Source organism: Toxotes jaculatrix, chromosome 7 (genome assembly GCF_017976425.1).
Source record: "Toxotes jaculatrix isolate fToxJac2 chromosome 7, fToxJac2.pri, whole genome shotgun sequence".
Taxonomy (NCBI): Eukaryota; Metazoa; Chordata; class Actinopteri; family Toxotidae; genus Toxotes; species Toxotes jaculatrix.
Window position 1 is genome coordinate 7,316,336 of NC_054400.1, and position 16,510 is coordinate 7,332,845.

General features: G+C 40.8%; 1 protein-coding gene across 4 annotated transcripts in view; it reads left to right on the plus strand.

Moving 5' to 3' along the window:
* Positions 1-3,822: 3,822 nt before the first annotated feature.
* slc20a2 (solute carrier family 20 member 2) overlaps positions 3,823-16,510 on the plus strand; it is a 40,781-nt gene continuing 28,093 nt past the window's right edge. For all 4 annotated transcript variants that reach the window (XR_005894331.1, XR_005894332.1, XM_041043036.1 and 1 more), the window contains exon 1: positions 3,823-4,078. The gene's annotated coding sequence lies outside the window, so the exon portion shown is untranslated. The remainder of the gene's footprint in view (positions 4,079-16,510) is intronic.

A 16,510-nucleotide genomic window follows, 5' to 3' on the forward strand; every position in this document is an offset into this window, starting at 1 on the left:
GTCTGTTATCTTAGTTTCACATAAACACAGGAAATACAGGAAAATTGTTAGCTTGGCTCTATCCAATGGTAACAACATCCGCCTACTAGCATATCTAATGCTCACTGATTAAGCTCAAGAAGTCACTGACACGTAACCCCTGTAAAACCACAAAAAGTTTTGTAGAGATTAAACAATATATAGCCTGTTAATTATGTGTATACTGTATACACATAATAACAAACAAGATACATTTTACTGTGATCATCACATTTGATAAAATTCTATGACTAGTATTGGAGGATTTGTGTGCGTATTTGGGTTCATATTTAAAAGCCACATACTTCAGAGCAAATCAAAGTGAAGCCATATAAATATTACAGTACATGAGACAATGACGACAATGAAAAGCAGTGAGTGTAACAGCTGTGTTCTGTTTTGCCACAAGATGGCAGCAAATATTTGTTGCATTAACTGAATAGTGCAGGGTATGTTTAAAATGCTTGAAATTTCAGGAAGAGGAAAATGAGCATCAGGTGTCCACTCAGAATATGCTGTACAAATGACATGTATGTAAAATATCTGACAGGATGTTGATCCTTTAGCCCACATTATCTTGTGTAAAAATAGGTCCATAGTGGTATGATTCATCAAGAGACGATGATGGGCATCCACAGTCCATAGAGGCCCAGAAGGGAGCTACACAGTGGGCTTTTACCCATATCCAATGGTTTCCTGGAGAATGTGTTCACAAATTATTCAACAGTTCAGACTGAAAGAAAAAGAACCAGGACTATGGCCAAAAAGCTTGCTGGTTTAACCAGTCCAGTTAAAAAAAATAGGGGCAGGGTAAACAATATGGGTCACTTATACAAGCCATTGAAATGCAGCTGAAGACAAACAGAAAGGCGCTTGCTGGATGCATGGGTGAATACACAAAACACATGACTGCAACACTTAACTGGAATTCATATTCTCATTCATTTCAATATTTAATCAAGACTGCAGTCAGTTCTCTGTTAGTTCTGTAAATATAAACATAAAAAACTGAAAAGTTGATATTGTTGATAGTGTTTAATATGTACAATGTGACTATTTTGGCATTATATCGATAAAAATCTAAACAGGAAGGACAAACTTGGGTAGAACATAAGAGGCTTTGCAGTACAGATGCACCAAATAATCACATATGAAATTCATGTTGTCAGTGCAAATGTCCGGACTGACAGGTTATCAACAAGGTCTTTGCACACCATTAGCCAACAGGTATGTAGGAGAAAAAGCAATCACCGCAAAACAAAATCTACAAACAAAATTGTTCTTGTGTCACATAAGTTCAGGACAAGTGAAATGTCCAAAAACCAAATGTGTGTTTTCTGTTTTCTTGTGCTGCCACCCATGGCCAAAAATTCAATACATGCAGTGTGTGAGAAAGTAAAAGTAATATGAGCCGACTATCTTTACAGTCACCACTGTAGGCAAGATATATACAGCAGATAACACCATGGCAACTGCTCAAATATGGACTAAATAATGTGTCTTATAGTAGTGCTGGTTATGTAATTTAATTTCAGCATGTTGGTGTTAAAAAGTTCAAGAAAAGAAAGTGAGAGGCATTTTTAAAGAAAGGCAGTGAAGAATGAGATTAAAGAACATAAAACATGTCACTGCAGCATGAATGTAAGTATGTAAGCTGTTGATTTTAGGAGGCTGTAAAGATTACGGCACACATTTAGACTAAAGGTTTATTTGAGTGGTGGGAGTGTATTCAGAAAATCTGGTAAACACCACACCCAACCAGGCTTGCCTGGACACGAGACAAATAGAGAATGTATCCTTTATCCTGCGTGACAAAAGCTAAGCTGAAGTTTACTTAATTAATAGCTTTTACATTCATGGTCTGTTTGCCAACCCATGGATTATTTACATTACTCCAAAAACTTTCCATTTTCTTTTTTTTATATAGAACCACGACGATGCTTCCTCTGCGTTCCATTTGACAATGTTGATTTAACAGATGCAAAACAGTCATAGTGCACATTTGATTGTCACTGAGAACATAGTAATATGCATGTGATCTGCTGCCAAACAACTGTATTTCAATTTTATTTATTAAATGTTTGTTCCAGCAACAAAAGCTGTACAGTGAATTGTACAGTTGCCAACCAGAACTCAACATGGCATGAGAAGACTCCAGGAAAGCAAGAACAAAGGCAATCAATTTCCTGTAACTGTGATGAAGCTGTGATATTTGTGATGTTACTGTTAGAGAGCAGACAGTACATCTGAGGTACAAGATGTTGACCTCTCAGTATTTGGTTTGTGCTACTGTGAAAAAAATTACATCTACGAGCCTCTGAAAAAAACTGAATTTACATGACTCTTTACATTAAATTTTCATATCTGTAGCTCAGATGGTTAGAGAGTTTGAAGGAAGCATCCTAAAGAAATGGATGATGATGGAGCGAGTAGGATGCAGGAACTTTGGGCTTTGAAATCATATGTAAATGTTTGAAAACCCAATAATCCCCATTGAAAAAACCCCATTGGATTTGTTGTTTGGAGTATACGATATGTAAGGAAAGTTGGCCAACAGGCTAAATGCAGCTTGGGTTTGCCTGGTAATATGTTACAGCTGTGACTTTGTGTAGGTTAAAATTGATATGACTGTTGAGTCCAATGTGGAATAATAATGTAGGCCCAGCAAGGCGTGGGTAAAACTCTGTATAGAGTCAGTTGTTCCACTCCACCACTGGCGGAATGGAGCAGAGTCATGTCTCAACAAGACCCAGCATTTATACAGGGAAAGGGAAATAATTTCTCTGATCAAACTCACCAGTGCTCCATAATATAATTCAGTTTTCAATGTTATGTTTCCAACTCTGTTTTTTTTTTTTTAATTATTAAACTTTGATGCCACTTCAGGAAAAGAAATCCAAAGTGAAACTGGAAACAGTTGTTAGAAGAGATTACTGGGTTTCTTTTTTTTTTTGTGAAACTAACAAATCTCTGCTTTAGCTCTCAGCGGTATACACTGTAAATTTAAATCATAAAGTTGAGGTTGGTTTAACGACCCCTCCTCCCTCTCCCCCACCCACTGTTGTTGACTGGCTCCGCCGGTTACGTAACACATTTATGCCTTGCGCACGTGGCCACAGCCATAATAGATGGCAATATTTAGACGGATTAAACATTACCATCGACCCAGTGATCGTAACGCTCCACACGCAACCCACATTTCACCTTTGAGGCGTACAATAGGGTCAAGGTCGAAATTCTGGTAAAATAAAGGATTTTTTTTTCCCCAACAAAATGACAGACTCTCAAAGACGGATTCCTCTGCTCCGCACGGGCCCCTCCCGTCTCAACCATTAAAATAATCCACAATGAAAGCAGACTATGGGAAGGGAACGGGACAATGTGTTTGCTCATAACTAGATCTGAAGGCGCACTCATTTCACATTCACCTCAGAGTAGCCAGATGCACATATGAGCAGCACTAAGTTACAACAAATGATATTAACCAAATATAAATATTCCTTCTAAAGGCTACTGTCAACATTTTCTTCATGATATGATAACCACTCGAATATATTCTGAATAATAAAATCAAATCAAGATCCATGTTAACGGCACAGTGCAAACGCCTGAATGTGCTTTAACCCTTTTTTGTACATTTATGAACACATTAATGCTATTAGGTAATTTTTTTTTCCTCTCGCCCCCTATATGGTGTCACCATGCCCTCAACAGACTGACCACTACTCCTCTCCCTCTCCCCCTCTCTCTCCTTCCCTGTCTCACGCTATTCCACCCCCCCTCCTTCACCCCCCCAAGCTGTCATCCTGAGCAGCGTTGAGACGACGGTTCAATCCCTAAACGCCCGGATGAGAGCAGCAGGCGACATTCAGGGCAACATGGTCGCATGAGTCGGCCGACTCGAGGACAACCATTCTGGGGGGACGACAGCCACTGCTGGAATCTGAGACATTTTCGACGCTACCCACGGAGAACGGTTCTGGGAAAATACAGGCAGTGATAGAGGCGTGGAGGCGAGGAAGAACAGCACATTTCCCCCTTGCGGTGTCCTATTTCCTTGGTAAGTACATTTTGTCTGGCAAGGGGAAAAAACCGCTGCCTCTGTGTCTTTTACCCGTCGACTGGGTTTTTTTTTTTTTTTTAAATCTTGTTTAGCCACTTTCCTTGCGCATTTCTTTGTGGCGAGCGTCTGTGCGGGATGCATTTAAAGAGGAACGGGCCTGGTAAGTGTGAATACAGCGTGAAGTAGAAATGTCTGTGTACTGAAATCAGCTGCTGCAGCCAATTACCGCGCAGTCTTCTCCCTCGTGTTCATGTAGCTTTGACAAACATCACTGTAAATGTTGCTTTTCACCAGAGGTGGTTACAATTATGTTTTTGCGTGCTCGTAATAATGTTGCCAGTGGTCGCACGCAACTAAATGAGTGAGCGGAGCTGCTACACGTGTGTGACTCCTCATCCGACAAGGGTCTCACAATAGCACCGATTCAGACCCGCTGCCTGGTGGCCTGTCCGCCGGCCCGAACCGGTGAAGGAAATTGGATGGGCTGAGCAAAGGCGAGCGCATGGCCCAGTGCGCCCCTTTCAACGGGACTCTAATCATTTGGACTGCTAATCACTCGTGTTGATTTCACTCAGTTGAGCTTTCCGTACGCACAGCAGATAGTGTTTGACGACAAAGTCGGGCTGACAACTGGGCATGCGCAGCGTGTACAACCACTACAGCCCCATTGCCCAACAATAATAAGAAGTCGGTTCTTGTCTATCCCAGAAATCTCTGAAGTGCTTAAGGTCAGTTTCCTGGTCTCCAACAAGACCTAAAGAGTCCAGGTTTTTATTGTCACTTTTCTGGCGTGTCTACCTTGATGTATACCTGTGGGTGATTCAGTTATGATTATGTGGCACAGTCAGCCATGCAACACAGGCAAATACACCTGACCTGCTCATCTACCGATAAGTATCTTGCGATGGCAAGCCAGACAATTGTTGCGAGATGCACTCTGTTCCTGCTTACTGAGGCCCCATCAGCTTTTGCAGGTCGAGCCTCCTCCTTTGTCACCGTGACAGATTTTTCAACAAGAAAAATCACAGTGTGCGACAAATGCACAGTGAACATTCAGGCAGGAGAGAAGAGTAACAGGAACACCGTGCAAAATAATTCAGCAGTGGTGGAGGAAGTAATCACATGGTTTACTTCAGTAAAAGTAGAAATTCAGCACAGTGAAATGCTTCTTGATAAACTGTAATCCTGTAGTGAAAATGCTACTGAAGTCAAAGTATGTAAATATAATTTGCAAAATATACTTAAAGTCTCAAAGGTGAGGGTAGTCAGTGTAAGAATGTGGCTCCTGTGAGTGGTATGTTATTTTATATTTCATTATTAGATTATTAATACAGATAATGTATAAGTTTTATTTAACTGGTGTTGCTGATGGAGCACTGTTGAGTGGTTTAATCTATAACAATGTAAAATAACTACAGCTGTGAAATGTAGTGGAGTGAGAAGTGCAAGACTTCCTTTGAAAATGTGATGTAGTTGAGGTACAAAAAAATATAAAACAGAATTAATCACATAAAGCACAAGTACCTCATATTTTAGTATAGTACTGAAGTAAATATCTTTGTTACCTTTCACTGCTTGCTGACCAGAGCTGAGTTAAAACAGTCTGTAAACAACAGAATCAAAGCTTAGTTTTTCAGGTAATTATTATAAGGATTTCTAATTATTGTCATGTGTTCCTGTTATTTTTTCCCTGTAATTCCAACTAGAATTTGCCAAACACAGCGCTCATACTGTTTATATTTCACATACCCCACACTAAAGATACCTTATCCTATTCCCTACATAGGCAGTGGAAGTACATAGCATCCAAGTGGCCAGAATGGGGGTTGTGAGTTAATGATTGATCTCCATACTATGATAAGAAAGAGTGTGAAAGAAGAAGAATGCTGGGGTCTGTTTCTCCCTGACATTTTCTTTAAGTTGTTTTTCCAGCATAAAATCTTTGTTGAGAAAATGTAGCAACAGTGTTTTTTACACAGCAGGGACTCGTAAACTGGAACAGCCAAATGCACTGATTGCTGTATCTTGTCTAGCCATAAAGGTTATAAGACTGATAGGAAAGCATATTGTGATAAGATAGGCAGATTAATGACTTCCCTCTTTTTTACACACCTTAACGCTTTGTATGAACATAAGTACACAGTCTTCAGCTTCTGTCATTAATTCAGTGTTAAGAACAATGTCTCAGTCCAACCTTTCCCATCCCTCATTTGTTTAAAAACATGCCCACCTATCTATGAAGTGTGTTTAAGTAATAATAAAATGGAGTTAGAATTTATTTGCAGCGCCTCACACCCTTCACTTCATGTTTATACCTTAGATGCACTATTTGTAGTAACTCTTGACGAGTAGCCAGTCAGCCTAGAAATGGCCTCTGAGCTTACTCCACTGGTTTTAACACGGTCATGCAGGGATTTATAAAAATTTAAAGTTCTTGCTCCCACACAGTTTAATCTGCTGTTTTGCATTTGAAGCCATCTGACTTGCCAAGGGAACCTACTTTCCAAGAAATATTTCAGTTAAAATTCGGTGTTGAACCCCAGCGTGTCTCTCTGCAGTGATACTGTCTCATCAGACAGAAAAGCTCACACTTGTTGTCGCCCTTTTGACCGAGCCTTAATTAAATTTTTCTGTCACTATCTTGTGGAATTAAGGTGGGTTCAAAGAAGCATTAAGGACAGATTCAGTTTATATTTTGACTGTACTTTGACCTTCCCTTTGGGAGTGTAATCCTTTTGGGAAAAAAAAAACAACAACAAGAAAACAATCGAGGCAGAATGATTCACACCAAATTGCCAGTTCCGTGGCGACAGGGTGCAGCCACAGCTTAGACCACACTGTCAATAGAGTCTCTCTTTTATGCTAACCCTTAAGTCCAAATGCTTCATAACAGACACAGAGCGGTGCATATTTAAACAGTAGTTAAGTCAGACAGCTTAAGCTTGTGTTTTGGAAGTTCTGTGTTGAAGTTGGCTGTCAGTGGGGGAGGGGAGGACGAGGTGTTTGTATGGATGGAAGAAGTATGTGAACATTGTGTAATGTTTTTATGTTCAACAAGATGCTAAGAAAGCTGTGTCTGACCAGTTTTCAGGAAGGTGTGCTGTCTCACAACACGTGCCCCTGCAGTTTACAGTTTCTAAGAACTGTCTGTCATCCATGACTTCACCTTTAGTTCAGGTCAGTGTTAAATTCACCTGAGACCTCTCACTCAGTGACAAGCATGCCCTCCATGGATGGACAGGTCACACCACATTACTTCACAGCCTCCCTTTGTGCAGTGTGCAGCTTTTTCTCCTAGACTCTATTTGCTCTGTTAAGTGGGGTAGGATTAATGTACATTTTAATGTAAATTTTTTAAAGCTATAACACATATTTAGATTTACAGAGCTTTATTGTGAGTTTCTGCTCATGGTTTAGTGGCCCACAGCTTTACTGTGGTAGAGACCAAAAACAGAGCTCACAAAGAGTGAATATTGTAGGTTTGTTTATCAGGGGGCCAGAAACACGATTCCAAATGAAGGATGTTGAGCCATGATTGCTAGGTTTGAAAATAAGCAATGGTTTATTAACATATTTGCCATATTTATTTCAAGGTTGATGGTGTGTCAGTGGTTTCTTCACAACTTTTTTCTGCTTGTTCAGTTCGTGCTTGTTTAAATCATTTAATCAAGCAGAAATGGCTAATACTGCTTGTTAGCCTGTGAGCTAGTCATAGTGACATCTTCCAGCCGCTAATACTAGCTATCAGCCTCAGTGCATTTGGAGAACTAGACCAGAAGCGTGTTCACATAATGTTTGACAGCCATAAGCTCCCACCACTGACTTGGGCCCTCTCTCACTGGTTAGAAAGGTGAGGCTTGCTCAAAAACCTCAGCTGAGAATATCTCTGCACTACTGCCAGGCTGCCCTATAAGCCCCTGCATCTCTCTACATTAAGTTATTTTTTGGAGCATATTTGAACTAAAACATATTACAAAAAGTTACATACTGTAGCTTTAAGTACAGAGGGCATTCAGAATATCAAGTAATGTAGAAGTGAATTTTCGACCATAAAGAGGAAACTATGTTGGACTTGAGGATGGTCATGAGAGGGAATAAAGAAAAGGAAATGTATGGAAAAGGCACTGGGGTCCATTCTGGTTTCCATGACGGTAGGGCCCCGTGAAGGCTTGCCCTTCTGCCAGTGGGTGTGTCTGTATCTCTGTGGGCGGAAGGGCAGTTGGCACCGGGGCTGGCAGTGTCACAGTCAGAGAACAGTCTGTCTCTCTGATCGGCCCACCTCGCCCTCAGAGCACAATCACACTGTTATGTCTGAGCCCTCCTTCGCCATGGCAACATCACATGATAGCACTGAAAGAGTGGAATCTTCAAGCTGTGTGTGTGTGTGTGTGTGTGTGTGCGCGCGCGCATGTGTGAGTGTGGGCATTGCTTAATCCATGTTATTCCTGAAAACCTGGTTAAGCATGTCATCGATCAAGTGGAGCTGATAACATGTCTTTTCATTTTTTATTAACAAAGGTCAAAGCAAGCACAGCGGACAGAAAAGAGCAGGAAAGGTCGGCATGCGAGGGCTGTTGTTGTTGTCGCTGTTAAAGGAAACTGAGAAGAGAGCACACTAAGCAAGCTGCTAGCTGTCAGTGATGGAGAAGGACGCTGGAAACAAATGGAAGAAACTTCAGAATGGCCGTTTTTCAGTTCCGTGAGTCTCTTGATGATTTAATTTCAGCATTGCTTCAGGGTCAGGGCACCATTAAAGCTTGGGAAAATAATTAAAACCATTACAGCTCTTAATTAGACTACTTTACAACCACTGGTTGAGTTGTGCTCCAGCACTTAACCAGATCTAAGTTGTCTGGACACAAAAATACTTGAGGCTGCCTTTATATACTTAAATATTTGTGGTTTGTACACATGTATATGTATGCAGCTGGTTTCACGGAACTCTGCCATCCCATAATTTTTGTCTGTCCTCCTGTTGCCGATGTCACGTAAGCCTGCATTCTTCTTTGACCCAAAGTGAGCCTTAATAGCTCATAATACTCCGATTTTTTACAGACATGTCCTCGCAGAATGATTGCGGTGTGTTTTACGGTTTCTTCTGTCTTCTTCACAACTATCAGCATTTACAGTTAGCACTGACTCAGTTATTTAATCATGCTGGCGGCTGTAGGCTTCCTGTTAGTTTTCCTGTCTTGCTTTGAAGGAGGAGACCCTCATTTAAATTGAGGAGGGTGACGCATACAAGAAAACCTCTCTTCTTTAAGTTATGGCCTACTTAAAGACAAAACCTCTAGATTTTTTCCCATGCAAAAGGAAACCCATGCCGTCTAACATGTAAACAATTACGCATTTATTACCCTGGCTAGCGTGTGACTGCCTCTGCTAGTTGCATCGCTTTCTCTGACCTGTTGTGTGATTTTGGCCTCGTTTGTGCTCTCCACTCGGGCCATGAGAGCCGTTTTGTAGTGTCTCTGGTGGCCTTCTGTACGCGGCAGGGTCTGTATCAAAGCGCTGTCACACAGAGCGTCTCTTGTTTGGGTGCTGGCCTGGTGTTAACTATGCTAATGACAGGCTTACTGCTGAACCGTGAGGCATTGTGGTTTTATTTATGGAAGGTAGAATAGACATTATTTTCCTTTTCTCCTCATTCAAGTACATTTGTCCAGGAGCACACAGGGCTTGCTTGGTTTAATGAGTCATAATTTTGCCACTAAAGCCTTGGGTCAGTTTGAGGTTTTGGAAAATGTTTAACGGCAAAGCACTTGAAGAAATACTGAAAGAATCACATGGGAAAAGTTATTCTTGGCATTTGGGATGATGTCATGTCATGTCAATGGCACATTTAGTCATTTTTGTCCCTTGTGGATACAGATCTATGCCCCTGTCCCCTTTCTGTTGCTTGATTTTTAGTGAGAAGTTTGGCGTAAACAAGGCATCACTGACTGTTTCTTTAGTCTGGTAATTCTGCATGATCTGGAAAAACATGCACTTTCATGGAGACTGGTGGACGCAGTTTTTTGATTTCAGTGTAAATATTTTCCCAATTAATTGTGCAGACTTAACTTTAAAAACAAAGCATGTGTTTTTTGTTTTCTCTCATGGGAAAACGGGGCTCCGGGGTTTCTTTTGTACATGTGAGAGTTCTTCTGAGTTTGTAGAAATATTGATGTTTGAACAGGTGTGAGCTCACGTGTCCATCTTAACTCTGCTCTCATAGTTGTACACCAGACTGTAGTGAAGGGTGTGACAAGCCTCAGAGATGAGTGATGGACCTGTCTGCGCTGGTCTGTGCTGTTATGTTGATAATGTTACTGCCTATTTGCATTTGATTGTACGGATGGGGCCGGGCTCCATGTAAGGACGAGCAGCTGGCTGACTGGTCACTGCACACACTCATGTGACACTGCTATTTCTAGCCAAATCATTCCTCCTCCCCACCGCCTTTAGCAACAAGAGCGAATGGTGGATATGTGACACCTCAGAAAGCAGCGGGCCTGGAAGTTGGTGGCAGTTTGTCAGCTAGAATCTGGTGGTATCCATCCAGAGATCACCTTGCGGGGTTGGGATAAGCGATGTAGAACAATGGCATGCTGGGCAATTGAAATGATTGTGTTCAAGATAAGAGTGAAATGAAGGTATGTGTTGTGAGAAGTAACGAAATAATGATTGAAATAATAAGAAATAATGTTTGCACATTTTTTAGTAGACACAAACACATGCACTGTTGGCTGGCACACATTCATTGTTGGTGCTGACAGGATGTGAAAAGATGAGATGATATCAATGCACTAGAGTTTCTCTGAGTTCTGGCTTGGCTGTTTGCAACAAACCATTTAATAATCCAAATTTTTCAATTGTTTGCTGTCATGTTTCTCCTCTCAAATGGCACTTTAATGCTTTAATATAGTCACTGTAACATATCATTTGATGGTCCAGCTGGCGTTCAGACAATCAAGTCTACAACCCTAAGTACCCTCAGCTCACCAGTATGTCCACGCTGTAATTGAAGATCCTTGCTGGTATGCGTGCAGTTTTTATAACTTCAGGTATTGATAACCCAGGTTTCTCTCGGTGTGCTGATCAGCAACACAACCTAATTTGGTTAACAGGGCAGAGGTAGCATAGCATTGAACTTCCAATCAGTGCTATCAGTTAAAGTGTCAGCTCACGTTTACATAACATCTCTGACCAAACTGATCCATAACATATTCGCAATGTAAACAATATTTTTATTCACTGTTGTTGTTTAACACAATGATTTGTCCAACAGTGCGAAAGTTGAAAAGGTAATGTACTGCAAGCTGTAGCACTTTTAAGTGAAATATGTCCTTAATTGCACTTACTTGACATATAATTGTATAGGGTTGAGGAAATACTATTGTGATCAGATATGATGGTTGCACTGAATCATGCCCTTAAGCCCTTAAGCAAACTGAGGCTTACACATAATTTTTTTTTTCTTTTTAAAGAAGAATTAATCAGGGTTTTCAAACTGAGTGGAGGGTTGTATAATTGGTAAATTGTATAATTGGTCCTCTTTAGATCTGTGATATTCCAAACGTATAACCATTTTGGAACGGAGTCTGGAAAATGCACTGGCACCAAAAATACTCCTGTACTACAAGAATCCCTGGGGAAAACACTGAAAGTGGAGTGTGTGCAGAATAAACAGCACCTATCCTTGAGCAAAGATGCTTTTCTAGGGTAATGTCAGGCCAGTAAACTATGGGTGACAGGGATTAAATGTCTTTGAAAATCTCCAGGGTTCCCTTTACTGAACAGGTGATGACATCTTCATAATGTTTCACACATTCCAGTCCCACTATGGCTCTACAGTGAGTGCCCCCCCCCAACCCCAGTAATGCTAAGAAGGCTTCAGCTTCAGTATGAACTGCCGTCACAAAACCTGTCAACATGCTCTTTACACATAAACACTTCTGTTTGTGACTTGCAAGTTATATGTTTTTTTTTCCTGTTGCCGAGGGCTGAACTGTTTATCGTTTCTATATTGAAATTTCGATTTTGTGGGAGTGCAATTTTCAAATCATAAGCTGCGATTTTAATTATAACTTACATAATTAACCGTGTCTGGATATGCTGTGAAGTGAAAGTTTAAGATGGTTACAAAAAGTTTAAGGCTAAAGAAAGTGTGTTTTTTCGCTGTTCAAAAAAAGACCAGCACCATAGTGTGTCTTTTAAATAAAGTTAGCAGGTAGCTGGGCAGTTGTAGCAGGAGACAGCTGATGGACAGAGATGTCTGAATGTCATAGTTTTATGCTCAGCATCTTAACGGGGCTCTCAAGTTTTGAATGCAGACAAGAGTGCAACTTTGCAGCTTCTGCAAAGTGCAGATCTGTCAGCATTAGGTGGCTTACCAACTGTTTGTCATGATACCTGTAAGTGGCCAAATATGTAACTTTTATCAGCCAATTTAAAGCAAATTTTTCTGGTGGTCCTCAGCAACAAACAACTGCATCAATTTTATCTAATAATGTAGAATCACGTAAGTTTGTGGTAGTTCTGGGTACAGCCAGCCCTTGTTGACGTAAACCTCAACAATGCAGGTTTGTTGGTTGTTTTTTGAATCACAATCACAACATTGGTCAGAAAAATGGCAGATAGATATTTTCCTCAAATTGCCATGTCTAAATTGCTATGTCTATGAAGAGGCTAAAATCTGCTGATATGTTTGCCAGTCTGAAGCTCTTCCTGTTTGTCCTAATGCATCTTTATCTTGCTTCTTATTATTTTCTAATGTGTGGCAATGAAGAGGAAAATTGAAACATGGAATAGAGAAGGTGCATCTAGCTGGAGACACAAAGTGATCACTTCACGTTCAATTCTGCTGTTAATAGAGCCATGTTTCACGCTGCGGCAATGACTGCATCGTTATAAACTCGTGTGATGGAAGGAATAAAATATATTTCAAGTGGTGGATCACTTTAGTACAGGCAGTTCTATATCAGCGAGTTCTTAATGAAAACAACCGTAGCCTACAGCTTGCAGGAGGTGCAGTAAGACAAACTAAAAGAGACGGCAGTAATTTCGTGCTGAGGCAAATCCAGAACAGGATGTCTTTAGATTTTAAATGGTATATACAGCATAGCAGAGGAAATACTTTACTCCATGTGTATATAATTCTAGTGCTATATGAGGCAAAACGAGGGGGATTTGAGCTCCATTGTGCTTCCTCCTGGTGGGACAAGATGATGTTCTGATTTGAGGCGATGGATGGAAAAGTCTCAAGGAAATGATTTATTCCAACAGGATTAGAGGTGACCCACGAAAATCCTCCCTCCTCCCCATGTACCCTCTATCACCGGAACACCAGCAGACCACTTGTCACAATGAGTTTTCTTCAGCATTGAGCATGCTGCGACAGCACTCAGACACAAAGAAAGTAGCACATGTCGCACACAGCCTCAAACGATGCTGTCCCCAAAAATATCTCTCTCTGGGGTCAGTACAACGTCTGTACTAAAACACTTTGTCTAATAGTCTGACATGGTGGCGTTTTGTAGGCAAGCATTTTATTTAACGGACAGAACTAGAGTATTGACGTTTTGTCCGTAAAGACAATTTATTTAAAGTTGTTCAGTTTATCAACTTTGATTACAGGTACCGAATTTGTTGCGTGTCAAAGGACAAACCTGCTGGATTTAGTTTTACAGCACATGTAAAATAAGGTGTGTCTAGGTGTAGCCTGATTTGCAAACGTGCCCCACAAATGCAAAAATGAGCACCACTCCTTAAAGTTGAATAGCACACTCTGTTAGAGTGCACAACCTGCAAACATGTGATAGATAACACTGGTCACACAGTGTGCACGGAGTGATTAACTCATTCATGCTTCAGCAGATGCAGTAGCAGATGTGTCAGTGTAGATCTCCGTCTCCTGCCATGCAATATTTTTGCTGAACTGACAGTCCTGGATTCAAGATTGTGATTTTTGTTGGTGCACACATTTGTTCATAGGTTGTTGTTGTTGTTGTTGTTGTTGTCAGGAACCTGCCTGTTGACTGCTGAGTTTCTATCTGTATCTACCTTTTGGGAGTACTTGTAGTTCAGAAATCTCTCAGCTAGAATAGATGCAGCTGTGCCACAAGACAATATCATTGGTGGCTTATAAAGTCAACTTGATAAATCTCTGTTCTCTGGCTAATTCCCTTAATTGGCCACAGAGAATTTCAACTTGGAAGACTGTCTCTAGTTTGTCATACTTGTGGTGATGTATTCTGTGGTTTATCTTCATTACTTTTGCTTGAGGATTCATTGTTAAACAAACATTCTAAGGACAGAAATATCTTCCCCAGAGGGAATACAACCTACAGTTCATCTCCCATGGTGAAGGCATGCTGTGCTGAATTCCCCAACAGTTTTCTCTGGGCAGTATTATTTTCAAATCTGATCAGCTCCATTTCCCTTTCTTTTTCATGATATTGTAAGTTACTAAAACACTGCCTCTACTTTACTGAGGATAAACTTTGTGTTAATATAGTACAAAAGAAACAAAATTAAGATTTAAACCAGGAAATCAGATCACAAATTCAGTCCCAACTCTGATATTTGGTGATATGGATACCGTTCAGTATTGAATTTTAACACCAAGCTCTAATTTTAAGGTTGTTTTTCCATCAGTTGCAAACTTAAACATAAGTCTATTGTTTTTTTTTTCTCCTATCAGTTCATAAACTTAAAAATAAATGTCTCCCTTGCGAGATCACTTGATGCAATTAAGGCCTGCTGCTGAAGTCGTCATGTGAAATTCCCCTCCCGAAGTGCCATTCTTGCAACTCATTCTATAGCCTATCATCCGCGGCTAATGCTAGCAGCACGTTTTTGAGCATTACTCTTAGTTTTCAACCAGAATAACAGTGTCGGGGTAATCCGCTGACTCACTGACTTGCAGGCCTAATCCAGCCAGCCTCGTGTCTTTTCTTCCGCTGTGTGTAGGCTGTGTGCACAGAGGTTAAATGCTGGTTAATGCTTTATGTGTGTGTGTGTGTGTACATGCATATGTGTCTGTACAGAGGCCTGGCATTCCTGCGAAGAGGTGGCAGAGCACAGGACCCCATGTTCCCCCACCACCGCCACGTCTACCGCTACGTGCGCACAGCAGCAGGTCTAATCAAAGCGCTCCATAATACTGTTAGCTGGGTCATGTGCTGGAAGCCAGGATTAAGAGCAGGAGGGCACAGGCCACTAGATCCAGCTTAGGGAGGGAGCGTTCTCTCCCTCTTTCTCTCTCTCTGTCTGTCTGCCTCTCTCCCTCTCTTTCCTTCTGTGCTCATCATTTAACCTCACATGTGGGGACACAGCCATCCAAGGTCACAAATGCCCATTATACTGTAGTTACCCACAGACTGAAGAGGAGCAAATTCATCTTCATACTATGCTACAATTGATGCAAATCCACAGCTGGTGTATCAGTTTGTTTTTTCCTCACCCAATGAATTAGCTTCTTTTTTCTGGAAATCTGTCCACAATACTGCAACATAGCTGAGGACAATCAATTCAGGTAGTTAAAACTCTGTTTATGTAACTAAATGTGTCCTTCCTTAACCTTTTACCACATGCTGTTCCACTGGCAGGACACTAGCACTATGTAGAACTTTCCCAGACAGCTAGCACTTGTTTTCAGTCATTGTGATCGTTTTCAAAGAGAAAGACTTGTCATCAAAATGAACCAAGTACAATACACAGCAGAGTAATGTATTTGGAAACTTATTCTGTATTTTATATTTATTCAGATCCCTTTGTAGAGATCTGTTTTAATTTTAATAGCAAAGGGCCCTTTTTTCCAATACTTTGAGACAATAAAACACGACATGGAAATTGATCAATTCAGTAAGTACAACAGTACTGAGTATCTGAAACTTTTAAACCTTTCAAAATATGGTGGTGAGATGTTTAAAGGGTTATTTAAATGTTAATCATTTCAGCTGAAAGTTCACAGACACACAGAAGAACGAAAACAAAGGAAAGAAATCACCTTACGTGTTCTCTTGGGTATGAACAGACATCTTGAGCTAGGAGCTTTGTGATGTCTCCGACAAATGTGTTTCTGCCATTTTTAGACCCTGTTTTTCCAAGGCTAGTCCAATTTGTCAAATGGATCCTGTGACACTGAGGTGCATGAAATCACATGACAGTCATATGTCAGCATTTGAAAAGGCCTGGCATTTTCAGATCTCCACTTTGGAGAACACTTTGATTAAGATGTCATTGGTTGGTTGGCGATCAAGTGTGGATGGAGAACCAAAGGGGAGATGACAAGATGTATTTATTCCCATTAGTTTGGACGTAGCCTAAAACATCATTAATCATGTCGGTACCTCTCCTTTCTCACGGAGTCTCTTGCCCTTTTTTCACTGCATTTTCAGCACTCGCTAATACCGGCACCCACTTTGCCCCAGTAACACAATTTAA